Raw genomic sequence first — 8,819 nt, 5'->3', positions numbered from 1 at the left:
TATATAATACTCATTTTTTAATAAAAAAATACAAATTTCTAGTTATTTTTTGTAGAAATTATACATTTAATATATCTTTAATAAAATAAATTCTTAAGTTGATTTGCTGATGTTATTTTTATATATCGATCAAATTTATAATTTGCTACAATGCTGATTCTAGAGAGAAAAATATTCGATGTTTGCCTCACCTAAACCATAAATCCATGAAAAACTGTTGTAACTGCGTTTAATAGCAATTCCATTTTGCCGAATTATTATTTCTCGCGCGATCGCCCTTTCACGGTCGGCGTTTTTCGGCATCGTTCGTCTCAGCGAATTTTTTGCCCAACGATTTATGACCGCGATCCGAAGACCCAGCCGACACGCTCAGCTCTGCCCTTTTCGTTGGCCTGATCTCTCGATCATCGATAATACGTGGCATCGTTCCAAGTACCACGAGATTTTGATCCGTCGCACCGTTTCTTCTTTCGTTAGCTTTTTTGGCTCAGTTTCTCTACTGCGAATCGTTGGTTCAGCAATTCCTTACGAATGTTATATGAAAATATTACGTTTTTTTTTTGTCGATGAAACTCGATAAATTAATTTTTAAAAAGCCATGCAAAAGACTTGCTTGCAAATGTGCGTTCTCACTTTCGTTATATCGCTGTGCCGTATCTTTCTTCATAGAGGAATCTCTGCCCTCTGTGAAAAAGTTCTCGCTTTTATTTGCATAATGTTGACTCGTTTAACTTTAACTTTCCGGACATAAAAGATGATCTCTCGCTAAAACGCGAAATTGTAATCAAAGATTACCATTTCAGAAGTTTTTCAGCGCTAAGCACATCAGTGATGGAATTGCCTGGAGAAGTTTCTCTCCCCTTTAAGGATAGAGATTTGTATGGGCGTATAAAATATCCGCAAAATTAAAGATCGCGTGAAATATGCATCGACATATTCGCATGGGTCTCTCTATTCCCATACTGACAATTTCTTCTCTCTAGGTCAACCCATTTCCAATCCGTGATATATAACAAGATTCGCGAGTAGTTTACTTGCCCGCCCGAGTTTTCCGAACGTAGGAAAATCCCGTGACATTTAATAACCTTTTGTCACGAGAGAAACGATCGCATTGGTCGGGTGTGCATTACATCGTATTTCACTGTTGCGAAAAGCAATATGCTAGAAAAGACAAAGGAAAAAGGGAAAGAAAGGATAAAGCGGTTGATGATCTTTCGGACTCTATTTATATTATTCTTTATATTACAAGAATTTTTCCTATTTAACTTTTGGAGATAATTTCTTTTACACGATTTTTGCTGAAATATCTAAAAATTTAATTAGATAGATAAAAGCATTTTATTGGATCATTAAAATAAAAAAAACTCATTCATCTTTCCATGCAGTTCTATTTTTTAACTTTTTTTTTAGAGATAATATAGAGATTAGACGAATAGAATGTCTTGTGCGTCGATCGTGATTTCAATTCGACAATTCTTTCCTGCTCGCGACAACAAGTGCCATAAGCGGATGAAACGCGATAGTCTGGCGGCTGTCCCAGTTGAGAAGTGACCCGAAAGAATTCACTAACTTTCCGAAAAGCCACGGTTACGGGAACTCGCGCCAAATTGCCAAATAAATCAGGTCTTAACTACCCTCCTCAATTGCAGCGCTCTTTGGCTTCATCCTGTCTCCGCTGTGATTTCTCGAGGGCCGGACAATCTTCCGACCACGTTAAACCTCCGAACCCTTCCCGTGTACTGGTTAGCGTGATCTTGTCCGGACGCATGTGTTGCCAAATGGCTGTAGTGATTGGTAGCCAGATGCCTCGGTCTCGTAAACCACTCATCTTCGGACGCTGGTACAGCTCTATTCTGTAATTTTCGCATATATTATTTTACTGTGTTCGATTCGAAATTTTTTTTCAAGTATATTTATTAAAATAAGTTGCGATGAAAGATAATAACGAGATAATCAATAGGCTCTAAAGATAAATCTAAAAAATAATAAATAAAATGCCAATTTGAGCCAATATTGATTATTCGTGTGTTATTTTATACCATTTATTCAAAGTAAATATTATAACGTATACGTTTCGACCTACGGTCAAGATCCTCTTCAGTACAAAAAAATTTACTTAAACTATTAATTACAAAATTACATAATGAAGCGCATACGTATAAAAAAAATTATTAACGTATAAAATTGTGGTAGTGATATTCGAGTTAATCTTGGTCATCAAATTATTAAGTTTATTAAAAAAGAAAGAGATTTTTTTTGTTTTGAACCGATCAAAAGGAGTTAAAAAATATTTTTAATTGCTAATATGAAGTTATCCGCAAAAAATATGATAAAATAAATTTACATGACTGTCAAGATTGAACTGTTTCTATAAGGTTTGTTGTACATGTTCCATGTTTACTGTGTAACAATTATGAATAAATTAAAAAGTTAATTATAAATAATAATTAAAATCAACTATAGTTCACTTACATGAAATAAAATTAAGAATTATTAGACATGACATAACTATTTGATAGCAAATGAAAGAAACGTATACATTATAATATTTACTTTGAATAAATGGTATAAAATACATACACGAATAACCAGTGTTGGCTCAAATTGAAAGATAATAAATATGAATAATAATAAGTGAAAATGGACCAAAAAAAAATGTTTAACACAAATAATCCGCTTTGATTATTATGATTAATAAAATTTTGGTGTGAATTTTAAGCAATAATGAATACGATTTTTCAAAAAATATGAATAAAGTAAGAAATATACAATAAATATTATTGTATATAAATATTGTATAAAAAATATACAATAAATATACAATAAATATACAATAAATATACAATAAATATATACATAAAAATGTATATTGTGTTTGTTGATTGTAATTTTTGATCGAATAAAATGAAATTAATTCCGAAAGGAGGTAAAACAATGTAACGCTACAACATTTGCAGAAACGTTTTAGGAAACGAGATATTGACGTGAAATCAATAACGCGATCAAACGCAATAATGACGAGAGGATAAATCAGATTGTTTATAATTCCCTGTGCCTCCCAATAATTAATTTTAGCTGTTTGCGAATGATACCGGCGTTTATCGCGTTCGATAACAACGGGAACGTCGCGGGAAACAAAAAAACAGCAAACGCGATCGAGGGTATTTGGTTTAAAGGGAATTCGTAACAGCGTATTTTCAATTATACGCGCATATCCGTGTGCAAGCGTACACTCTTCTGCATATATATATATATATATATATATATACGTAACAAGCGCATTCGTGCTCCTTTCTCGAAAATGAATGTCATAAATATTTTGCTGGGTACACACGGGTGTAGAGCAGCGATACATTAACCTTGTCGCCCGATCGATAAACTGCTGTTCCATCCACCTTTTTTGCACAGCGATATTTCAGCGTCAAGGATCAAAGTGCATCAAAGGATCCGGGGCTACAGTGTGTATCGATGTAGGTTGAAAATTAACTTGCCCAGACGATGCAACTCGTGCTCGCGGAGGTGCACCACGCGCGCACGTTGTAAAAAAAAAAGATGGCAGCACGTGCATTTGCATCGGCTAAGGTTCGGGTGAGAGGAAAGATACTGTGCGGTGCGCACTCGGCTTTGTTCGCGGCTAGATGTTGTCTTTTTCAACGTTTTTTTCGATCGTTTACGCTTCAAAGCGACGCCCGTGGGAATCGTGTAGCGTATAAGACGATTATGCTACAGCCCCTGTGTTCTCTGCGTGACGTAGAATTCGAGAAATAAAGCTAGTTGAACCGACTGTACTACATTTACAATAGCATTTATAATATATCGGGTTACGTTTTTTGCAAATTACACTGTTTTTTTACTGGTTGACTGGTCGTGAGAGCGATTGCAACGAGAAAATAATTTTTTAAAAAGATTTTACCCGTAAAATACAATTTTTATATATTCATGGATTACTGCATAAAGAGAAAAGCACGTAATATCATAAGCAACTCGAAAATATTATTAAATAATTTCTAAATTTTTTAGTGACGCTTTTTTAGTGAAGCTTTTCATAGAGAAATTAATTTTAAATAATATTTCTCTCCACTATATTGTATAAAATTAGTTAAAAGAGAAAGGGAGAGACTTTACATTTACTTTTTATGATAAATTTTATGTATAAAATCATTTGGAAAATAATCAGCTCTATACGTCAACCTCACATTTGTCATCTTATCCCTTTCGTACTTTCGATGTAATCCTTCCAAGACCTAATAGACATTCTCAAAGTTCGTGGAGTTCCAGAGTTCTTCAGCAAGTTCTTCAAGGACGTAGGCACTTGATTCATTAAAACTATCGATTCGCGAGGATATGTCGATCTTACCTTCTCGATCCAATTTCCTCTCTTCCGAGCGTAATATTAACTTTACCTTAATTTAACTTGCTATCATTATTAATTCGGGAACGAGTCGACGCGTGCGCGGTTTAACTTCGGTCGAGTCAACCCAATTCCTTCGTGAATTTTGCGGCTTTGGAACCACAGTTGGGGTAGCGTCGTGCAAACAGTCGTTGGTGACGTTACTGCACTCGCATGGCGGAGTAACGACCGAAATAACGTAGAAACTCGACCACCCGTTGACGCCATTTACGTCCCCGGTTCTCTGCGCCGGATTAACGTTGCGCGCGTTCTCGACCGACATGAATGACTGCCTGTAGAAATGATACACATACAGTGGGTCACGGGAGCTCGTCGGAAACATCGTGTTCCCTCCATATATGAATCGCGAGTCAACTCCGCGGGTTCTCTACTCTACTAAACCTACTGATTGCGATAGTTAGCCGCGCAAGTTATTACTCGGTAAAGAAACAGAAAACCACGGTGATCGTGTGTTTTCCTCTCTTCGTGCCTGTCAGATTTAATTTGAAGTTTTAATTGGAGATTTTTAAATGAAGTTTTAATTTGAAGTTTTAAATTCAAAGTTTTAATTCGAAGTTTCGCCGAACAGGATAAATATATAATTATATTCTTGTAGTCTCTCGTCGTGAAACTTGAGCTATACACGCGGGGACCAACGGACGGTCTAGTCATTTTTCTAACGTTCCTGTTTACTCGAGAGCTTCTTTTAGAAAATATCGCTAACCTCCCGATGCAGCAATGTTTTTGCGAATAACACCGACTTCTTTCGATTTCCATTGAAATTTTAGCGAACTCTCCTGACAATCGATTCTTCTCCCGTTCAAACTACAATCGAGTTTCGCGATTTTCCTAGAGCACGAACTCTCTGTACGAGCTCAGATTTCCGCTTTCACTCAAAGTTTATTCGAAGTCTTACTTGAATATACAGTAGATTGAATACTTAACAAACCTTCCACTGAATCACGAATTGCATATGAATATGAATACGGTTCTTAAATGTCTAACATGTCTAATATGATTATAATTTAACGTAAACGCGAATGCATCGTACAATCTTTATCAAATATATATAGTTCCAAATTTCGAATCTTATTGAATAAGAATGTTTTGTGCATAAAAATGATTTGGTACTTGATTATAATTATATATTAGTATTATATATATTATATATATTATAATTATGATTATTTCTGTTATTATAATTATTGGGAGTACAAATTAATTCGGTCCGTTTCCCTAAAGATGGCTCCAGCTATTGTGAATAGTGACAGCTGATTTTGGCGGTTAGAGAGGTTAAACATCTGCTAATAATATTCAGTTTATATCGCTTTCATATAAACCTTGATTTTATTATGTGTTTGAAATGTCGAATTTTGTGTTAACCAAGCAGCATTTGCGGGAGGTTTTGATTTTCTGCTTTAATTGGAAAAAAAGGCTGAAACCCATCGAATGCTTGTCGAAATTTATGGTCGAAGTTTATGGTGACACTGCTCCAACTGATAAATCATGTAGGGAATGATTTCGAGGATGGAGATTTCAGCGTTGAAGACAAGCCTCGCTCTGGTCAGCCAAAAAGTTCGAAGACAAAGAATTAGAGGCATTACTTGAAGAAAATCAGAGTCGAATACAAGAGGAGCTTGCAGAATCATTGGGGATAACTCAATAAGCCGTTTCTGTACGATTGAGAGCCATAGGAATGAATCAAAAACAAGGAAATTGGATGCCTTATGAACTGAAACCGAGAGACGTTGAAAGGCGATTTTTCACTTGCGAACAGCTGATTCAAAGACAACAGAGAAAAGGTTTTTTGCATCGGATCGTAACTGGAGATGAGAAGTGGATATTCTACGACAACCAAGAAGAAAAAATACTACGTAAGTCCGATCAATCGTTGCCATCGATCTCAACATCAACACCACGACCGAACATTCATGGTTCGAAGATCATGCTCTGTATCTGATGGGACCAAAAGGGTCTTGTTTACTATGAGCTGCTGAAACCTGGCGATTCTATTATGGGCGATCGGTATCGACTATAATTGATTCATTTGAGCCGTGCATTGCGAAAAAAACGGCCAGAATACGAGACATGATAAAGTTATTCTTCTTCATGACAACGCTCGGCCTCATGTCGCTAAAGTCGTAAAAAAATATTTGGAAACGCTCAAATGGGATGTTTTACCGCACCCGCCGTATTCTCCGGACATTGCTTCTTCTGATTACTGGTTGTTCCGAAGGATGCAGCACCGATTTGGCAAGTCACCGGTCACTTCTTTCGCAGAAATCGAAAATTGGCTCCAAAATTGGATCGCCTCCAAAGACGAGTCATTTTTTCGAGATGGAATTCGAAAATTGCCTGAGAGATGGGAAAAAATAGTAGGCAGCGATGGACAATACTTTAATTGATCTGTTCATTCATTTTGTTTTGAAATAAATAGATTTTTGAACACAAAAAGACGACTCGAACTAATTTGTACTTCCAATACAATTAAATTATAGTAACTGCAACCATTTTTATAATAATAATGACTATAAAATATAGTCATTTTCGGTTACCAACTACATATATAAGAAGATGGATGGAATAAAGGCACAATTTTACCTAAACTCTTTTTCTGAATATTAACTTTTTTATGTAATATTGATCGTAATAGAGAAGTATTGTAACATGTAACTTTTTAACACATTAATAAATTACATAAATTTATTTGATATTGTACATTTGTGTATAATAAAAAAGTAGCAAATTATTTTAATTTTTATTAAAACCAAATTTTGTAATTAAGTCTTTATTCTGATCCATCCTCTCATATATTTTTTAATAAAACTATATGTAGTTATTATTATTAACATTATAACATGAGTAATGTTTATAATTATGTAATAACATGTAATAACAGTTACAAATACCAAAAATTTTTCTTTCAGTAAAGTGTAAACGTTTATTAATGATTATCTTATTGCAATTGCCGTGTTATCGTAATGTAAAAAGCTTGTTTTTCGCGAAGACATTGTCTTGACGACGGAAATAACGCGGAAGTTCGGCCGTTGACATCTCGTTTGACATATATGCATATGGCGGATGTATTCGCGCGGCATGAATGGTCGACCAGCTGACTGTTTTGTTCTCTGCGGTCGTTTAGACAGATACGCGATTGCGTAACCGGTGCTTTCTGTAATAGGTTCTTACGCACTTGGCACTCGTACGTACGCGAGGAGTTATTAAGCCTTTCAGCTGTTAAACATTGTAACGTTACGCGCTTTAGATACTGTTAACATATGAACATTACACTTATATGAAAAAATATCGCACTTGTAAACAGAAAAAAACAATTTTGCTCAAGTATTTATCTCAGAAAAAAAGACATAATGGTATTAACTATAAAAATGATAGCTATACAAATTTTATGTGTAAAATTAAATTGTATATATATAATTGAATAAACTATTTTATAATTATTGCAATTATAAAATTTATAATTGCAATATTCAATTAATTTATACAATTAAATAAACTAATGTATTATTTATTTAATTATATAAATTAATTCTATATATAAAAACTTGTATAATTGTCACCTTTATAGTTATTGTTATTATCTCTCTAAATTTTTGGGAATGAAATTTCGAAGAATGTATGATAGTTGTGCCAGTTTGGCAGGGATGAAATTTTCACTCTTAGAGAGTGAAGAATCATTCTTCGAGAGTGAACAATCATTCCAAATGATAGTCAATTTTTAATCTCTGTGAAGAATGAATAATTTCACTTTCAGAAAGGAAAGAAGATATAATAAATGTTAAGTTTAGCCCTCCTACAATCTTGACGAAATTATGCTTATTTGACGTGATTTTACACAAAACGGCCGAATATTAGAGAGAAAAGCGTCATTCTGCCTCGCGAAGCGAGATATTAATAATTAAAGTAAAAACCTTTTAGGTAATTCACTTCCTGAAGGAGTGAACTGAAATTCATTCTTGCTGGATTGGCGCAATTTTTCTTAGAGTGAAATTTCACTCCCAAAAATTTAGAGTAATATGTTTTTCTTTCTTTGAGTGTAAAAATTAAGTAAATAATGTATAAGACGTACTGGCTGTTAGAATAAATAATCAAAACTTTTATCAATATTGCTCATGATGTTTAAGATAATCCTAAATACATAATTATTTTGACGATCCAACAAAATTATTTTCAGATCTGTATCTAGCTGAATTTCTAGATACTTCAGCAAAATATTATGCTAAAGAACGATATTGTTCTTTTACGTGTACATTATTGTTGACTGTTTCATCGAATATAAGAAATGAATGAAACTGAATGAAACAGTTATAATGTACACGTCATCAATCATTCGTAGAGAAGCTTTAAGGACGTTCTCCGAAAAAATTCATTTTTTTCTGAAACTTACAGAATCAGCTTGTTTAGTGTCCTG

The 8,819-nt window shown here is 34.2% G+C and overlaps 1 protein-coding gene across 1 annotated transcript in view; it reads left to right on the top strand.

Annotated features, from left to right (window-relative positions):
* The window catches only part of LOC108693773 (alpha-mannosidase 2), a 194,600-nt gene that overhangs the window by 56,092 nt on the left and 129,689 nt on the right, over positions 1-8,819 (top strand). The gene's annotated exons all lie outside the window — the stretch shown is intronic.

This window comes from Atta colombica, unplaced genomic scaffold (genome assembly GCF_001594045.1).
Source record: "Atta colombica isolate Treedump-2 unplaced genomic scaffold, Acol1.0 scaffold11, whole genome shotgun sequence".
NCBI lineage: Eukaryota > Metazoa > Arthropoda > Insecta > Hymenoptera > Formicidae > Atta > Atta colombica.
This window is presented reverse-complemented; position numbering and strand designations above follow the sequence as displayed.